Raw genomic sequence first — 19457 nt, 5'->3', positions numbered from 1 at the left:
AGCTTAAGATTGAATTTCTGAAGGTAGCAGGAGTTCAAATGATTTTCAAGGCTGCAAAACTACCTTGGCGACTCCATTGTTGAAGAATTCAAAGTTATATATTCATGGTGATTCCACTGGAGTTATGAAAGACCCAGAAGCTGCTCATATTTGTTCAAGGTATGCATGCATTGATTTCTCAGGAATTCATGGTTTCCCAAATCATTTTCCTAGGGATGCATACTTTCTAAGGAATGGTCCAAAATTCAACGGTGAAGATTTAAGTTTAACCTTGAATCATATATCAGATTTTTGTGAATTTACACAGTTTCTTAGAGTTAAACATGAGGATGTTTGCATTATTTTATTCTATGATTCACTTCAAGGGAAATGCAAACAGTGGGTTGAATGCTTGCCTGCGGAATCCATTAAGTCATTTCAAGACCTTTGGCTCATGTTTTTGGAGGAATGGACAGATAGGACAGAGGTAGTGGCAGAATCTCCCTCAGTTGAAGGTTTTAAACAATGGAATAGTGATCATAGTACAGAAGAAACAAATGAATCTTTTTCTTTGTCCTTATCTTCATATCTGAAATCCTTTGACTGCAAGTCAGAGGATAAGATGAAATTTTTTGATGAATTTGCCAAAGATATTGAGAAAGAAATTGAAGGTTTAGAAGGACAAATTCAGGCATACAATTTTCATGATCATGATTATTATTCTCAAAAGTTCTCTGTGACAGAGAGCAAGGAGACTATGCTGCTTCCATTCTCCTTCATGATTGAGGAACTGAACACTGTGATTGAAGATCAGTTTGCACAGCTGGAAAGTCTCAAGGAAGGACAAGCTGATCATGTGTTCTGGGACCCTATAGCTGATTACATGGAAGAGTTTTACTCTCCAGTGTTTCAGTTTTCATATGAAGATCAGAGACTATTTCAGTGGCAGTGGTCTTTACACTATCACATTGGATCTGAAATCCGATACAGTCAGAGACAATTTCAGTGGCAGCGGTCATCACACTATTACATTGGCCCTGAACTCCAGGACAGTCAAAGAAATCAAATATCAGATGAGGCTAATGATTGGCTGCATTGGAAGTTTCATATTGATTGAGCTGAAGAAGTTGAAATGGTTAGGGTAGGTAGGTAGGTAAATTGCAAATAAGCTCAAGGTTGACTGAGCATTTATTTTTCAGTAGATGTAGCTTTCTTTCTCCTACAGTCATGCTGGTCAAGCAAATTTCTGTCTGTCACAAATGGACGAGGCACTGGAGCTGCATGTTCTTAGCGCACCACAAGGGCACACTATCCCAAGTGGAGCCACTGTTATCACTGAAAATGCTGTAGTTAAATTTTTTTTTAGCCTGGCTTAAAGAGTGGGTGTTTTCGCAGTGCCTGAATTCTTTTCAGCAGTTTCGCAGCGCTACCTGTTTGAGTGGTTTCGTAGCGTGCTACGAAACTGGGGATTTGTTTGAGTTTTCAGTGAAGGTCCAAATCCTAGCATGCTTATCGTACAGAGTTCTACTTCCCTCCAGGAATGTTGATGAGAGCAGTGGCAGTATGTTCAAGGAGACACCTTATGATGATGCAGCTATTGTAGGATTGCCATCAAATACATTAAGGGAGTTATCTCTGAATTCTGGCTCATGGGTGATTGTGAAAGATGTACATACTAATGTGGGAGACTTGCAGGAGATTTTGTGTTGAATCCTCTAGACAAAGAACCTATTAAATTTTATAAGTCATAGAGTGTTTGATATTTGGGATTTTCTTTTCACAATCTGTAACTTCTTTCACAAAGCAGGGCGCCACAATGGATTGAAAGATTTGAAAAATATTTATGATAAAGTTCATGTTCCCGTTTGTTGGGTATTGGTGTTCAAAGTTGGATTAGGTAATAAAGGGGCTGCGCTTGCAAATAGCATTTCCAGTTGGCTAAATGTGGCACTTCTATCAATTTATGTTAAATTTTCCCCTGCATGCAAGAAGACATGGACATTTTTCTCAAGGGAAGCTTTATATGACATTACAAACTTTCTTAAGCTTTCTATTCCATCTGCAGTAATGCGTTGCTTGGAATACTGGTCTTTTGAAATGCTTGTTCTCTTCTCCGGTTTTTTGCCTAAGCCTGAACTTGAGATATCAGTTCTCTCCATCTGTCTTAGCACTGATGCAGTTGCATATATGATCCCCTTTGGCGTGGGTGCTGCTGTAAGTACACGAGTTTCCAATGAACTAGGAGCTGGACGCTCACGCACTGCACAGTTATCAGTGTGTGTCGGGGTTTGTATAGCAGTCATTGAGGCTCTTATGATAGGATATATTTTATTCTCTATCAAAAATGTATGGGGCTATGCTTATAGCAATGAAGTAGAGGTAGTTGAATGCATTTCAACCATGATGCCACTGCTTGTACCCTCAACATTTATGGATGTCATCCAAGGTGTTCTATCAGGTATTGCTAGAGGATGTGGATGGCAAACGTTGGGTGCCTATGCAAATCTTGGGGCATACTATGTGGTTGGCATGCCTATAGTTGTCATTTTGGCCTTTGCACTGCATGCTGGCGGCAGGGGACCTTCGACATTTGAGCACCTGTTCTGTTGCTAAGAACATTGCGCTAACAAAGGAAAATCTTATAAAAAATTTATCACTGCTGCACAGAAAAGGATATATGGGAGCACCCAAAAGAAGTTGATCAGGTTTTGGTTAAATATGAGCGCCTTCAAAAATTTCGCATTCATACTCCAAGGTATGCACTTGTGAACAGAGATTACCCCTATTAAGAGTTGAACTACTTTGTGGAGCAAGGGATTTTGTTCAAAACCATGCATAGCGAATTATCAAGCCTTTTGTGGAAAAAACCAGTTCATGGAGATGATCACAGTGTCTATGGTTTAGTGGCCAATCTTCTGGCTTATCATATGTTTTCGAGCCTCTTACACTATTATGGAGGATTGAACCCGCGTTATCAAAGGCAAACAGAGCGAAAAGTTGTAGAAGGACAATGGGATTTCCAAGAGCTAAGGCCGCTGCATCACTTGTATCATTTTGTCCGACAATATCCGTATGGAGGAGTCGAAGGCAGATATGAAGAATGCAGTTCTGAAAGTGTTCATGTCGAAGGTCGAGGAAGCTAAAAGCCAGAACCTTATCAATATGAAGGTTGAATCAATTTCGGAAGATTTGTCTTCGGGATTATTAGAGTCTATGAAGAGACACGTCTTTTGGTCCCGTGGCAAATTCATGGAATAGCTTAATGTATGGGTGCAAGTGTTTGATGAAAGAGATGTAGCTCATTATCATCGTGGCCTAGCTTCACAAGAACTCTTTTTCTACGCAAACAGGTGGCAGAGGAGGTTGATAGTCACTGTTATTATAATGAGACATCTGGCAATTCTGTTTCCAGGAATTCGTTCACTTGAAATAAAGACTCTCATTGGAAATATATGCGCTATATATCTATTTGAAGCTACGCAACAAGCTGTGATATGAACCGGTGAATGAAGCTGTGATATCTATTATAATAGCTTGATGTATGGGCGCAACTGTTTGAAGTCACTTCAAGTAGAGTTTTTTCTGCTTGGAAGAGGTCACAAGGTTGAATACGAGTTGCAAATGAATCGCCTAACAAGACAGTTCCAAAGGCGCAGAGGATTTTTCGAGCATGAGCATGTATCAGAGCAGAAAAAGATGCTCGTTGATCGAGATTTGCAAGGGGTGATCAGTAGATAAATCAGTTTAGATCTTTTCGACTCCTTCTTCATTTAACATAAGCTCGAGCTCATCATGTCAGCTCGTAGAAGAACTCTGTTAAAAGCTGTCATTCTTGGTAATAGTGCGGTGGGTAAAAACTTGCTGATGAATCAATATATAAATAAGAGTTTCAGTATGAGGACAGATGGTTCACGTTGTAAATATGGGATAACGCTGGCCAGGAAGGTTTTCAGAGCTTGGGTGCTGCCTTCTACCGTGGTACCAATGCTAAAATTCTTAGTTTATGATGCTAATATGCTAAAATCATTTGATAGCAAATCATTTGCAGTTGTCAAGGAGCTGGTGCGAGAAATGAAATTTCACATTGGGGAAATGTCCAGATAACTATAAATTATCATCTTTTTCATGATGGCGCTCGAATCAAAGGTGGCTTTGCAAAGATTGAATACCAAGCAAGACCTAATGCTAGAGGTTCATCATCTTTTAAGAGTTTCGTGGCGAGACTGCTACCTCGAGCACATTCGGTTTATTACCAAAATGAAATTGGGAATATTTCTTCCTCACTTTTGAACGCTGACTTTAGAGAAGCAGAACTGGAAATTGAACCTTGATATCCTATGTTTGAAGGCTGGCAAGCCACTTGTACAATAGGCTAAGATTGACATTATAATATCTATGCACCTCGTTGTCTAGAGAACTCGAGTGCAGGAGCAAGACCTAAAAAAATAACCAAGCTGTGAGAGAAGATCAAATTAATTACAAGAAACCTCATTGTGAGAGAAACATGGAAAACAGATAGCTCTGGTTATAATGCTGCAGTGACAAGCACATTTAGTTGGGGCATAGTGAAGACCAGAAATGTGAACAGAAGAATGATGGCATTGAATGGAGACAGTCATTGAAGCTTCAAGGATTCTGAATTTTTCAAACAGTGAACACTTTAGTGAATCTTATGGAAAAGATTTTGTCTTCGTTATCAATAATTGGTATACATTTTTTCTTCCTGGTTAATCAAAGACAGCTAAATTTATTGATGAAGACTGTGTTTTCTTTTAATCACACAGCAGTTTCGTAGCGCGCTACGAAACTGCTGTAGGTGATGATTTTAAGTGCAGGACAGCTAGTGTGATACTGTGAGCAGGAGTTGAGGAAGAAAAACAGCTGCCTATCAATACCACATACAGCACATCAGAAATCTGGCATCATTCCATACCTGGAGTTATTAAAAGATTTGGGAACATGCTGCTATACTTCAGGAACATGTTGGGAGACAGAGACCGTGGATATAGGGTGATCATCTTAACCAATTAATAGGCGGTCTATATAGCTAGCATCCGAGACCAGCTTGCTCGGTGAATGTTCCCTCAGCCATCTCAGCCTAACAGAAAGAGGACACGTGGTAGCATTCAAGAAAAGTATCAAGCATACGAGGAGAAAGGAATTAATGTTTTAGTTGGATTAGGATTGTGGGCAATTACATTTCAGCATGTTTGTAATTAATGCATTAGTTAGAAGCATGTAGGAGTAGTTAATAGGGCATTCGAACTCATTCTAGAGAGGAGGAATGTATTCCTATATATGGTGAAAACTAGGATGTAATAGGGGTTGGACATTTTATAGAAAAACAGAGTTGTTTTGGGCCATTGTAAAGCTTATGACAGTAATAGTAAAACAATGTTGATTTCTTCTCAAGATTCTCGATGGATTATTGTGGTCAAATATAAGGATGGTGTTTTATGTTTTATGTTCATTTACAGCCTTGTTGTAACACAATCACTCAGAATTCATAATCTTATGCTCTGACTTCCTGTGTGTTTAGCAAGCTGTGGTTTTGATGGAGTATGTTTGACACTTAATGCAAAGAGCCTTGACTTCTATGAAATGATTATGTTTTTCTTGTTTACTTAGTGTATGAGACTCCATAGCCCAATGAGAACCAGTTTGACATGAATCCAACCAGCTTTTGCTTTTATCAATGAATAAAGAGTTAGCCATCTGTTGTAGTGAAGGATTTTATCTAGAGTTTGTGAGAGAGCCCTCTCTGATCAAAGAGGCTAATCTTTGATCTAAAGCTAGGTTGAAAGAGTTACATGAAATCTTGCTTGGTTGCAGCCCTCAGTAGTGATTTTGTGATAACAGTGCCAAAAAGGAGAAACAATCAAATCCCTAGGCACTTTATAGCTGTTGCCCATCCCTGCCTCAATATGGACAGATGTTTTTATGGATTTCATTACTGGTCTTCCGAAGTCAGGCAGTAAGTCAGTCATCATGGTGCTTGTGGATAGAATTTCTAAGTATGCTCATTTTTGCGCACTACCCCACCCTTTTACACCCGCTTTGGTGGCTCAATCTTTCATGGACCCGATCTTCAAATTGCATGGCATGCCCACTTCCATTGTGTCTGATCACCAGTAAATTTTGGCAGGAACTCTTCAGGCTACAAGGTACCCAACTACAACTCAGTACTTCCTATTATCCCCAAACTGATGGTCAAACTGAAGCAGTCAAAAAATTTCTGGAGACCTACCTCAGGTGTTTCATTTCAGAAAAGGAACATCTATGGGTACAATGGTTACCTCTAGCTGAATGGTGGTATAATACTAACTATCATGCCACCACCAAGATGACTCCATATGAAGAAGTTTATGGTCAACTCCCCCCTTCACCTACTTCTTATATCCCAGGATGCTTTAAGGTACAAGCAGTGGATCAACTCCTACAGAACCGTGCAACCATGCTTGCCCACCTCAAAGATAATCTCCATCAAGCTCAAAATCACATGAAGCAACAGGTAGACCAACATCTTTCAGAGCGCACATTTCAAGAATGAGATCAAATATTTTTGAGGTTGCAACCATATAATAAAACATCACTCAAAGACAAGGGTTGTCAGAAATTATCTCCAAAATTCTACGGACTGTATCAAATACTTCAGCACATCAGATAAGTACCCTACAAGATAGCCTTTCCACCCACTACAAAAATCCATCCCGTCTTCCATGTCTCATGCCTCAAGAAAGTGGTTGGGAACAATTGTAGAATTCAAACTAGTCTACCGGAATTGGATGAAGAAGGTTTAATCTGGCTCCAACCTGAATAGGATCTTGACAGGCGAGAACAGCACCTATGCGACCGCACGATCAAGGAAGTCCTTGTCAAGTGGAAAGACACCTCTCCAGAAGATGCGACCTAGGAACTAGCCATTGTTCTTCAACAATTTCTGCAGCTTCAACCTTGAGGACAAGGCTTTTTTTATGGGGGAGGGCATGTTAGGGTCCAATCCTAACCCCCTTATTTATGTAATAGGGTCGAGTCATAGCTATAGTTAGTTAAAGAGTAAATATAGCCCATATTAATAATTGTAAGTGGTTGACCCACATTTAAAGAAGGGACCACAATTAGTAGCAAATGGGCCATGGTATTAGATAGATGGTATTAATAAGAACCATGGTACTGACCCATGGTATTGCATGTATGAATCCTATATAAAGGATAGAGACTCCCCATTGAGGAGCATCATGTCTTATTTTGTAATCGAGCCCTGCTCTATTGGAGGTTGCCCCCTTGAAGAGGCAAGTGAAAATTGCTTTCCTTTCTGAATAATAAAATACATGCTATTATTTCTCATCTGTTTTGTGTTATGGGTTGTATTTCTCGCATATTTTCTATTATGGCATCTTCTCGCAAGTCAAGAGCATAATAAATCAAAACCCCGACATGAAAGTATGCCAATGTAACTGAAAATGGAGTGGTTTATAGAGTAAGTTTGATGGATAAAATTATTGTTTTCTTTCCAGCGGGAATCATAGCGCGGGACATGATGATGAAAAAAAATGAATATTCTATGGAATCAGGTGGGATAACTTTTGACCAAGAGAAATAAGGGTATACTAAGATATGATGTGTAGTACTTACTCAAATTAGAAGGTACATATTCAAACCATCAATATCAAAGCAACATTTTCCTACACCTAGTGTCTTAGATGGCCAAGGCAAGGTGTCATCAAACCAGTTATAAATCCATCTATATACCTCAGTTTGAAAATGATTAATGTCAAAAGAATCACAGGGGTTGAGATGTCAATCAAAATGTAAAACTATCCTCTAAAAACTCATATAGAAAGCAGTGTAACAGGTCCTATGACATCCAACTTACAATTTGTAATGGGAAATCCTCAAAAGTCTCTTTGAAGAAAGAATGTCCCATTGAGGGGTTCAAGAAGATGTATGAGGCCCCACCAATTTGATAGTTGAATAAGTTTGAATATGGGTTTGTCAATTTTGGCCCTAAGTAGGCAAGGCAACATGGAAGGAGGTGACCCCTTGAGAAGAGTTCAAAAGGGAAGGCCACATAAGGTCATATATAAAGATCTAAATCCAAGGACCTCCCTCATAGAAAGAGTTAGACATGTATTGAAATAAAGTATATAACAACCCATCTAAATATTGATAATAAAAAATTAGAACATCCCTTGAATCCCATAATAAATGGAGCATCTCCAAATGAGGTGATCCTCTAACTCAATCTCATGTATATGGCAAAGCTAGAAGATGTTATGAGAAGAGGAATGTCATGATGATTAGTTTCAACTAGATGCTAATGTAAACCCACTTTAAAACCACCAAGGGGGATCTAAAGGGAAACATGTAGTGTTCTTGTGTGTGAGTTAAGCAATAAGACCCCCTCTCATTTGCATGAAGTGTTCCTAGTACAAATCCGTCTTAGAGTCAAGGCCATGAAAAGATGAAGTCCAAGTACACTTAATTTGTTGTCTATAAATAATCTCTTTAAAAACTTGACCCAAACATATAATGATGTCAATTACATTGGAGTTGTATGTCACTTGAATTGTGTTACAACTTTAATCGCTCCCCCCAAAAAATGTGCTAGTCTCCCTTGTGATGATGCATCAACCCTAACGGAGAATAATCTCATTATGTAAAAGGAATTTAAACACGATGTAACTTTAATAGTTCCCTACTCACCCTTGGCTCACCACTCATAGCAAATGTGAGGCTATTTCAAGTATTGATGTGGATAATATCATTTTATTTTCTCTTATGTGCTACATTGACACAATTGGGATTTTTAGCAAACAAAATATTTTTATCAAGGGTTAACTCCTCGTGCATTAGGGCTGAAGAGGTCGAGTCATTATGAGTGATATATTCATTTCCAACTCCTCATGTGGAAGAACACTAAAAGCTCCATGTCAACATGAAGTGTAGATATTGCGAGTAATTATGATTGAGGTTTTGAAGATTATCTACTTGTTCTACATTAGGTATACATGATAATAAGGGCATTAAACACAAAAACACACCCTTGAGACCAATACCTAGTTCTCTAAAAATCAAACAGTCCCAAAATTCTTAGTTAGAGGTGAACGATTATCCTAAGAGGTTATTTTGTTGGTTTGAGGCATTGTTTTTGGCCTTGGATGCTAAGTGGTTAAGGGCTTCAGGAGTTAAGAGTTAAGAGCCAATGGCTTGGGGGCCACATGATTTAGGGTTGAAGGGCTTAAGAGTTAGGGGATTTAGGTGTTTGGGGTTAAGGGGTTAGGTTTAAGGTGTTTAGTGGTTAGGGGTTAAGGTTTAAGGGTCATGGGTTAAGGGAATAAGGGGTTATTTCTTAGGGGTTCATGGATTCTAGGTTAGCAGATAATGGCTTAAGGTTTAACGGGCCAAGGGGTTGATGGGTTATGAATTATGAGTGTAGTGGTTAAGGGATTATGTTTTGGGGGTTTATGGGATATGGAGTTTCGTGGTTATGGGTTAATTTCTTATGGGTTGTGATAATGGGGTCCCTAATCCCCTTATCACCATTATCGAGGGTTCCCCTTTCAATTTATCTTGTTGCCTTTCCTCTAGGCCCTGTAATCCCCTTATCACCACTATCAAGGGTTCCCCTTTCAATTTCTCTTGTTGCCTTCCCTCTAGGACCCCTAGCCCTTGTGACATTAGGTCCTAAGCCCCCTTATCATTCACTAATGCTAGGATTATAGATCTTAATAAACCATGCTTGGACATCCCACTTCTGCCCCTTCATGCTATCCTTGTGTCCCCAAGTCTTGTTCAATACACCACAAAATACTCCTCCCACCTTTTTAGTCATATCATTCAACTCATCCTAACATTATGAACCCAAAATTTGGCCCCAATGTCCCTATAGCTACACCCTTGGGCCACCATGATTAAGGGCTTAAATGCATTAGGGCTAATGAGTTGTGATAAGGGGGCCCATAATCCCCTTATCGCAATTATTGGGGGTTCCCCTGTTAATTACAATTGCTTCATAAAGAAGAGAAATGGAGAGAAAAAGGCAAGTTCTAAGGCATGCTAAGATGTGTCAGGTGCCAGGGTGTGGTGCCAACGCATGCTAGGGAGTGTTAGGGCCAAGTGCCAGGGAAACACAAGAGAGAACTAGTTTCAAATGCATGGAAATGAATGAATATGAGTGTGAAATAGGGAGTGTCAATGATGTCCGTGTGTGCTAAGGAGGAAGTGACAAGGCATGCTAAGTAGTGCCAAGGCATGTTAGAGTGTTAGGGAAACATGCCACGATGTGCCAAGTGTCAAGGTGTGTCCATGCTTGATAAGGAGTGTTAGTGAGTGCTAGGGAAACACAAGGAAGCACTAGGTGAAAATGCATGGACAATGTCAATGCATACTGAGGAGTGTTAGGGAGTGCCAGGGCTATTGAGAAATCTAGGGCACAATAATTAGGTGATTTCTCTTCTTATGCTATTTGCTTGTGAATGTATTTTACTTCTTAAGATGAGGATCTTCTATTTACTTAGATTATTATAGTGTTCTTCTTCATCAAACAACTACAAATGCATAAACAATGAGGATACGAAAGACAAAGAGAATAGATGATCAACTAGGGCCAAACCTCTCCAACATGAGAGGAAAACCCAAACAAATTCTTCTTCTTATAGAGACTTCAATTGAAGAATACCAAGACCATGACCTAGACCCCTGACTAAATGACCTCTCCAACAACAAGTCATAAGCCTCCTTGATTCAACTTCCTTATTTTTCCTTGAGTGAACAATGATCAAGCTTCTTCCTTCAATAACTCGATTATCCTTCAAATTTCGGTTCCCTGGATCAAATCTTTAGTTCTTGGCCCTCTTGCAGAAACCCTAGCATGTGTGGTTGACCAACCTTTTGAACCTTGATATTATTCTCTTGGATGGTATGACCTCTTATTATAATTCGACTTATAACCTTGGTTATCTTCTTCCTTTATTCGACTTCTTGGACAACAGTAAGACCTTAGACCTTTTCTACAGTAGATAGTTCTTCCTTCCTTCACACATGTGGAGGTATTAGCCCTAAATCAAACCCATAAACAACACCAAAATTTCCACTCTTCATTTCCTTATCTTCTCTAGTTATCTTCACACTTCTTATTGCAGACTTACTTAACTGGATTTGCTTGTCCATACATTGAGGTCAAGTTTCCCTATATATAGTGTTTCATCCATCAAAATAAGCTGACTTGTGATATAGGTAAGCCAACTTGACATTCCGGAAGCATTCTTAGGCTGACATGAAGAAGATTTTGTGACAAGGTCTTGGAGGGCTAATAAATTTTCTTTTACAAAGGATTACATGCCCAAAATGGGTCTTCAATATTTGACATTGACTCTATTAATTTTATGGCTTGATGACTAGACCTAATAGCTCACAATGGGAGCTTTAACTAAAAATAAAATTCCTTGATCATGAAACCCATGATTCAAGTATTATAAAAATAAATTTATTTTCTTCTTTATTTCAATTACATAAAATTGCAATTACACATGTCATTATGAAGACCAAACCTAGTTACACTTTTCAACAAGGGAATCATAAGGGGGAACTAGGTCAAAATGCATGGAAATAAATGAATAAGAGTGTGCGCCAAGGAGTGTTAGCAAATTCTAGGTGTCCCAAGGACGAAGTATGCAAGGAGAAGTTCATAATAGGACTTGCAGGAAAAAAGCCTCTGGTTGCGATAAGGGGCTAGAAAAATCCTTTTCAAACAAAGGGAGACTTTGGGTTTGGCACAACCTTGTTTTTCCAATGCCTTGGTTGGGTTCCCAAGCCACAAAAAGGGTAAGGTTATCTATGAGAGCATGAAAACTACAAAGTGCCAAGGTGTGCTAGGGAATGTTAAGAAGTCCTTACACATGCTAGATAGTTCCAAGGCATGTTATGCATGCCAAGACATGCCAAGTGTTAAGGCCTACCAAGATGTGCCAATCGTTAGGGTGTGGGGTGAACACATGCTAGGGAATGTTAGGGCCAGGTGTGAAGGAAACACAAGGGAGCACTAGTTTCAAATTGATGGAAATTAAGTGTTAATGAGTTCCAGGTGTGCCAAGGAGGGAGTGACAAGATATTCTAGATAGTTCCAAGGCATGCTAGAGTGTTAGGGAAGCATAAAAAGGTGTGCCAGCTGCCAAGGTGTGTCAATGTGTGCTGAGCGTTGGGGAGTTCTAAGGAAACACAATGGAGCACTACGTAAAAATTCATGGAAATGAATGAAAAAGAGTGTGTGACAAGGAGTGTCAGCAAGTTCCAGGTGTGTTATGGAGGGAGTGACATGGTATGCTAGGTAGCACTAGTTTACTAAAATCAATTCAAGGTATGCAACACTTAGAGTCTTTGATCAGTTGTTCACAAATCCATTTGTGAACAAGTCTTTGGTCTACCCACTCTTGCCATACTGCTACTCCAAGATGACAAGTCTAGGGCTATCGAGGTCACCCTTCTTCTCATTAACTCAATCCTCTACAATACAATGAACTAGGGCTAGTTGGCTAGCCCACTTGACTGCTACTTTAGTCCTTAAAGTCTGCATGTCATCAGCCCAATACACCTACCCTTCTACCAATCTTGTTGTCCTTCACAAGTACATGACTTAGGGCCCTTCTTTGACAGTCACCTTGTTATAGCTCCAAATCTCACTCTTATGGTTTGTGATGCTGCACTCATGGCCTAGGGAAACCCCTCCTTCCAGGCCTGGTCCTAAAATTTAAAAAACAATGTTTTATCCCTTATACATGACATTGCCCTGAGTTAAACGTGTGTATACATGGGTCTGTGTATAGCCAACCCGCGTATATGTATTAAAACACTTAAAAAAATATAAAATTCCTTATTTTTAGGCAGAGATTGCGGGTTTTACCTGCTAATCACCTGTTAGTGCCTGTGGCCCAACTGTTCCCAACCAACTCCCACCTAAAAAACTACTCTGGGGGAGGTATAAAATGACCTCAAAGGGAAGGCGTAAGAGGGGAGAGAAGAGAGAGAAAGGTTATTATGCTGAGATTTTTCCCCTGACCAGGTATGAAGTCCCTTGTGCCTTCTGCACTTCCCACATTTGTATAGGAAACCTTTGTTTCTTTGTGGGTTGATGTTCATCCACCATTTATGAAATCATGGAGTGAGTCATCGAAGGAGTTTGTTAAAGGCTTGATGCTGGAACAGATTCGGAAGGAAGCTTTGCGTGGAGCCTGCTACAGGTGACTCAGGTGAAATTATTCCTTTTGATGTACTTTATTTGTCTATAATAAAAGAAACACATGTCTTGGTTCCCGATATAAATCTTCTTTATGTTTATGATATTCATGTTTATAATTCATATGTAAATGGTTGTTTGGATTTCATAACTAACTACCTTTATTTATAACATGAAGATGGTTTCTTAATAAGGTTTTGTCCATATACTGCTGTGTTCTTTGAAATTGGTTGTTTTGCAGGAAAAAAGAGAAGAAGGGAACTCCAAGAAGGGTTTGGACCCTAAGGGCCTTCTCTAATGTAGGACCTAAGGTACGTCCCCTTTAAAATAGAATTTGCTTATAATAGCATAATGGCTTGTGAATGTGTATTTCTTTGAATAGATAACTTTCAGTCTGCTAGGGTTCCAACGCAAAAAGCCCTAGGGGAACATTCCCTCCACAAGAATTGGTGACTCCACTGGGGAAAACACTCTTGTTGTTCCTAGTTTGGGTGTTTTCAAGCCAATAAGGGCTCAGTTTCCTTGTCCGCTTGCTGTTACTGTCTGGTCTGTTCTTGAATTTGAAGTTTTTCCAGTTTCTTCAGTTTGTTTTTATTTTTCTTGAAACCTTTTATATACACTGTTTTTCATAGTTACAGAGGCGTATGTACGCATGTTTGTTTAAGTGAACCCGTGTATACGCAGGTTTCCTTAGTTACAGTAGTGTATACACACAATTTGTACATAAGTATAGTCGCGTATATCTTGCAATTTTCAAGATTTATAAATCTTTTTGTCTCTGAAGGTCTGTCTAGTAGTTTGAGTTAGTCTGAAACAGTCACTTTCCAGTACCAGTTTTTGTTCTTACAGCGAGAATCTTGTTCAAATTCTCTCTGATTATAAGGAGTATTGGTCTTGTTTTTTGTTATTGCAAGCGTCATCATTTCTTGTTCAAACACGCAAGATTTCTTGTTTGGAATCTTGGTTTCTCTGATTCATCACGGTAGGGAGATTGATCTCAATCTTCATGTCAAATCTTGCTTTTGGTGAATTTTTTGTTTGCTTGACAAAACCACTTTTGTGACCATCAACTTCTTTGTTTCATGAAAGTCGTTGATTGACACTTTCTTGAAATTTGTCTTTTTGATCTTTTTGGTTATTGTTGCCAAAGCTCTCATTGCTGCTTTTGATTGTTAAGAGCATCCTTAAACACATCTCTTTTTCTTGAGTTTTCATCCATTGTGTGGTGTCAATTTACAAAAGTGTTTGTTGCCTATTCTTCAATCACAAGTTTCAGTGTTGTTGAGAGCATTTTTGAAAAGACTTTTTTGTTGCGTTTGAAGAAAATCTTTTTGAAAAACTTAGTTTTGCTTTCTTGAACTTGGTTTTCATTTGGTTTCCTTTTAGTGAATGAAAGTGCTTTATGTTTGTCTTAGAACTTGTTTTTAGTGTTTAGACGAAATGAATGGTAGCATCTCATATTCCATCTAGACATTTTAAGTGGCAAGATAAAGATTGATAAGCAAGTAACTTTCATTTTTTGTTTTAGAGTAGTTTCGAATCTTGCATCGGCATATATTTGTTGAATTAGGATAGATTTGCATACCTTTTTAGGCATACATAGCTTTGTTAACATTTGTGAGTGTGAAGCGTGAATTAACGAAAAGAAAATAATTTTTTTTTTATTAGAAGTTCCTCTTAACCCTATAGAAATTTCTCTTCATCGAAAAACGAAAAAAGTGCATGTGCATGTAGTTAAGTTTTTATTAATTTCTTTTGCGTCAAAAAACACCACTAATTTCACTTCCGTTACCTTGTGACTTAAAGAACAACCTATTTTAAAATCAAGCGCTAACTAAAATTCACTAAAACGTTTTATTTAAGTCAGTTACACCAACAAGTTTAGGATTTGAGGGCCTTGGATTAGGCGAGTGGAGAGTTAACTCTCCAAGGCCATATAAACGTTAAACATAGGAGGCTGAATAGCGAGAGAAAATCCAATAGCTTTAGGAAGACCAGGAAAGCTCCGGATCTAGGAGTTAAGCATGAGGGTCTGTGAAGATAGGGAAGAGAGATACCCCCTCTCATACTTGTCCAAACTTACCTCACGACTGTTCCGCCTGGCTTTTGCGACGAGTTCGTATCCATAGTTGCTACTCCTAGGGATCTACAAAGGTGGCTGCGGAGGGGAATCCTGTGGCACCTGAGGTCGACGTTGCATCACTCTCGACAATACTATTGGAGGGCACCCTTGCGAAGCTTAGGGGCTTGCACTGGCACAGGCTGTTGTTAGGAGGTCAGCGTAACTTCCTCTGATACCTTCGCTGATAGGATTGGGCCCTCATCATCCCACAATATCTTCGGAAGGCCCCTTAATTCACTTTCTTGAATTTTGGTGTCCGGTCCTAATCACCCAGAGTGGAAATACTTGGAAGTTGTTTGACTGGCTGATATCTTTAGGGAATTTATAGTGTGTGCTCTGTGCTCTTATTTGGCCTAGCTTTCAATTTTTTGAGTCTTTAGTTAGACCATAACAAAAAATTCAAAGTGGCTGACCGATCCCCTAGACGGTCTCGAAGACTTCGTGGTCTTTCACCACCAAGTTTATAGCCTTATCCTAGAAGGTGTAGAGGTAATACTACTGGTGGGTTTCTTCCCACGACAGTTGACGCATCGAGGATTGATCCTCCTCTCGGGGGCATTAGTGTTCAAGCAAGGCCTGACACTTCCGAACAAGAGAGGGACACTCCAGTCCTTTCTCGAGTTCTCTTTCAAGCGGAGAATAACATAGAGGTAGAAGAACTCTCAGAGTCATTAGCGGCTCCGAATTCTCCACTACCATCTAGTCATCCAGACATATTAAAATACATTGGGACTTTGACGCATAGACCATCAAGTCCAGGTTACGCTACGCGCTTACCATCGATGACCACTACTGGAAGCATGGCTTGTAAAAGTGCTATGACTATGCAAACTCCAACATCGATGCAAGGGGGGGGAACGATTTCCATCTCCTCTGCTTCATTGTTTGGATCTTTTGCTAGCACATCTTTAGTTGGGTCTATCTCCATTCTGTCCATGAGTGGAAATGCCCAAACCAATGCTTTTGGTACTGGATTCTTCCCATTTGGCACCCACTCACAGGGTATTCCATCGGTTCCGTTTAGTTCCGCTACGTCCATGATGGGCGGATCGGCTTCATTCTAGGGTTTTCCTTTCGGAAGTGGTCATATACCACATTCCAACCCGACGATAGGATCCATGCCTTTTTCTTTTGTAGGACAAAGCAGTAATCCTTTCCAAGGTTGGACTAACCCTGGGTTAGTGGCGCAGGAACTGGGAATGCGTTTATCGGCCAACAAGGGAATAGGTCGTACTCCACGGTTAGTTCATTTCAAAGTATTCCTCCCTTAGCTTCGGCTTGGAATCCGTATCAGGAGTTATCAACTCCTTATAATCCTTTAGGATGAAACTTTGCTGGTTATGGAGGCTTTGCGACCGGAGTTGGTCAAACGCCGAATTTTGCTGGATCACAGGGCTTGCCTTTTGGTTCAGCCAGTTCTACTGGTTACTTCGGGCAGCCTGGTGCCTTCCAAAACCCAGGACAATCTTTTCAGAACTTTAGGAGTTCCGCCCAGTCTGGGTGGAATCCCCAAGGTCCTCCTAGGCTTCCGTTTCTGGCAACGTTGAACTTGCTAGATCTCACCAAGTTAACAAACGATCCAATCAAGTACAATCCGACCTGGCCTCCAGTCCCAACCAAACTCCCTTCAGACATTCCAAAATTTGAACGGAAGAGTGGTGAGGACCCAGGTGACCATGTAACCAAATTCCATTTGTGGTGCTCATCTAACTCCCCTAATGACTCGATCAGGTTGAGACTTTTTCAACGTACCTTTACTGGTAATGAGGCCAAATGGTATATAGAGTTGCTAGGGGGCATCTTTACATCTTTCAATGACTTAGCCAATATTTTCTTAAATCATTTCCAATTGTCTGTCCGTTATGATGTCAGAACTGAACTTCTGGCCACTTTTCATCAAGATAAGGCAACTCACATTTCTAACCATATTCAGGAATGGAGATAGAGAAAGAGGCTCATTAAAGCCGAAATCCCTCCGGAGTACCGTCTCGAATGGTTTTTGAAATCTTTACAACCCGATATCTCCAAGGATGTCTCCATGTCTGGAGTCTATTCTGAGGAGCAAGCCATTTTTAGGGCCCAACAATTGGAATTGATCTACTCTCAGTCTCGGATCCTAAAAAAATACTTGCCAGATGCTCCTAGGTCTAAGGTTGACATAGCTAAGTCGAAGCCAGGTCCCCACGCGGATGGTATCGTTGGGTCAGTAGACACAATTACCGTGAACTTGTTGAACCAATTGCAGCAGTTGTCCTTACAAACTGCTTCTAACAACCAAGTCACATCGTCTAATCTCCCGGCTTCCCAAAATTCTTCAATTAATGCCATCCAATCTGATAACCCCAAAGGAAATCAAAATTCCAATGGGAAAAAGAAAGGACGAGGTAAGAAAAGGAACCAGGATGGGAAGCCTAATGCAAATAAGCCTGACAACAACGCTGGTGGTGGTAGAAATGATTCTAGAAAGAAAGTCAAGTTACCATGCAAGTTGTGCAGTGGAGACCATTTAACTCATCTCTGCTCTAATATTGAAGATGCTCAGTGCTTGTTAGGACAACAAGGGACTTCTAGTTCTCAGGTTGTGTTAACAAACCCTTTTCCCAAAGGGCAGCAACTTCTCGCTGGCATGAGTTCAAATCTTGGTACCTTCGCTGGGGGCAACCAAGAAGGGGAGAAATCATCGAATGTTTTCATGATGGGTTCTAACGTCCATGTGACTACTCGGTCACGTGATTATGGTGAAGCCAAAACTTCCAAGGACAAGACTGTTCCCGGAAATACCAACCTTCATATTGAGCGACCCCCTGTTGAGACTATACCACGGATACCGAAAGGTTCCACTAAACGCGCGACTATTAATCCTAATGCCAGGGCCGCCCAGAATTAATCCATTGTGGAGGATCTGGCTCAGAGTCCATGTGCCATGTCTACTTTAGAGGTTCTCCAGTCGTGTCCGGCTCAACGAAGTGCTTTACTTTCCGCGATTGGAGCAGTCGATCCAACTAATTCTTTAGTGCTCACTTTTGACATGTTAAATATCAAAAAGCGACTCCCTCATCATATGGATTTCCAAATAAAGTCTACATACCGGAAAATAAACATTTTTCATACCGTTATAGATGAAGAAGCTTCCACGTGCGTCATGTCGATGTCATGCTGGAAGGTTATTGGATCGCCTTCGGTTGTTCTTTCACCCACCGTCTTGACTGCATTTGATGGTCATTCTCATAAGCCGCATGGGATTATCCCAACCTTTCCTATATGTGTTGGGGCAAGGTCGTCAATATTGAAGTCGAAGTCATAGATGCTAACCTAGACTATAATCTCCTATTAGGAAGGAACCGGGTATATGAAATGGATGTCGTTGTTTCGGCTCTGTTTCGTGTCATTTTCATTCCTCATGAGGGGAAAATCGTTAAGATTGATCAAATGGATTATTGTCCAGTCGATCCTCAAGCAAGCTCTGACTCTATTGTTCCTTTAGTGGATAACCCTCGCCCGCCTACTGAGAATTTAGGAGTGGGAATGTATTCCTCATTGATGGGTACCTTTGATCTTCCCTCTCCTTTCGCTAAAATCAATGCCATTTCATCATCTAAGGAGTCTCCTTGAGAAGAGTTCTTCCAAACTCATTATTTTTCAGACCCTTAGACCTTGCCTTCACCTACGACCACATTAGTTGAAGGACAAGTAAATGGAATGGCATTCCCTATATCTGCATCTAAGCTTAGATATCAGTCTATCGTAGACTCTGCAGACAACCACACTGCTCCTTTTTCTGAAGAGGAGTTAGATGGTGATGTAGCCCTGGCTTGGAGCCTTGATTCTACCTCTGCCTTGGACTGCTTAGATTCAGTTTTACCTTATGAAGAAGCAATCCTCAAAGCAATGATGGGCATAGATCGACCTTGGGAAGACTTACACCATCGTTCATACTTTCTTCCTCCATTGCAGGAAGTAGAATCTAGATTCTCCGAGCTTTTCACTAGTGATGTTTGTACGGTGTCAAACCCTTTGGTTCCAGCACACGTTTGTGCCAAAGGTAATATGTCAGTGATTTCAAAAATGATACCTATAAACATCTCTAGAGACCCTAACATGATCGAGAATCTCTTCATTGGA

At 40.2% G+C, this 19457-nt stretch overlaps 1 pseudogene; it reads left to right on the top strand.

Annotated features, from left to right (window-relative positions):
• The first annotated feature begins 2046 nt into the window (after nucleotides 1–2046).
• Nucleotides 2047–2592, top strand: LOC149256132 (protein DETOXIFICATION 16 pseudogene; annotated as a pseudogene).
• The last annotated feature ends 16865 nt before the right edge of the window (nucleotides 2593–19457 follow it).

The sequence above is a fragment of the Pinus tabuliformis genome, chromosome 7 (genome assembly GCF_031772625.1).
Source record: "Pinus tabuliformis cultivar Carrire ecotype Pingquan chromosome 7, CPIR1, whole genome shotgun sequence".
Classification (NCBI taxonomy): Eukaryota; Viridiplantae; Streptophyta; class Pinopsida; order Pinales; family Pinaceae; genus Pinus; species Pinus tabuliformis.
Note: the sequence above shows the minus strand (reverse complement) of the source record. Positions and strands in the feature narration are given on the sequence as shown.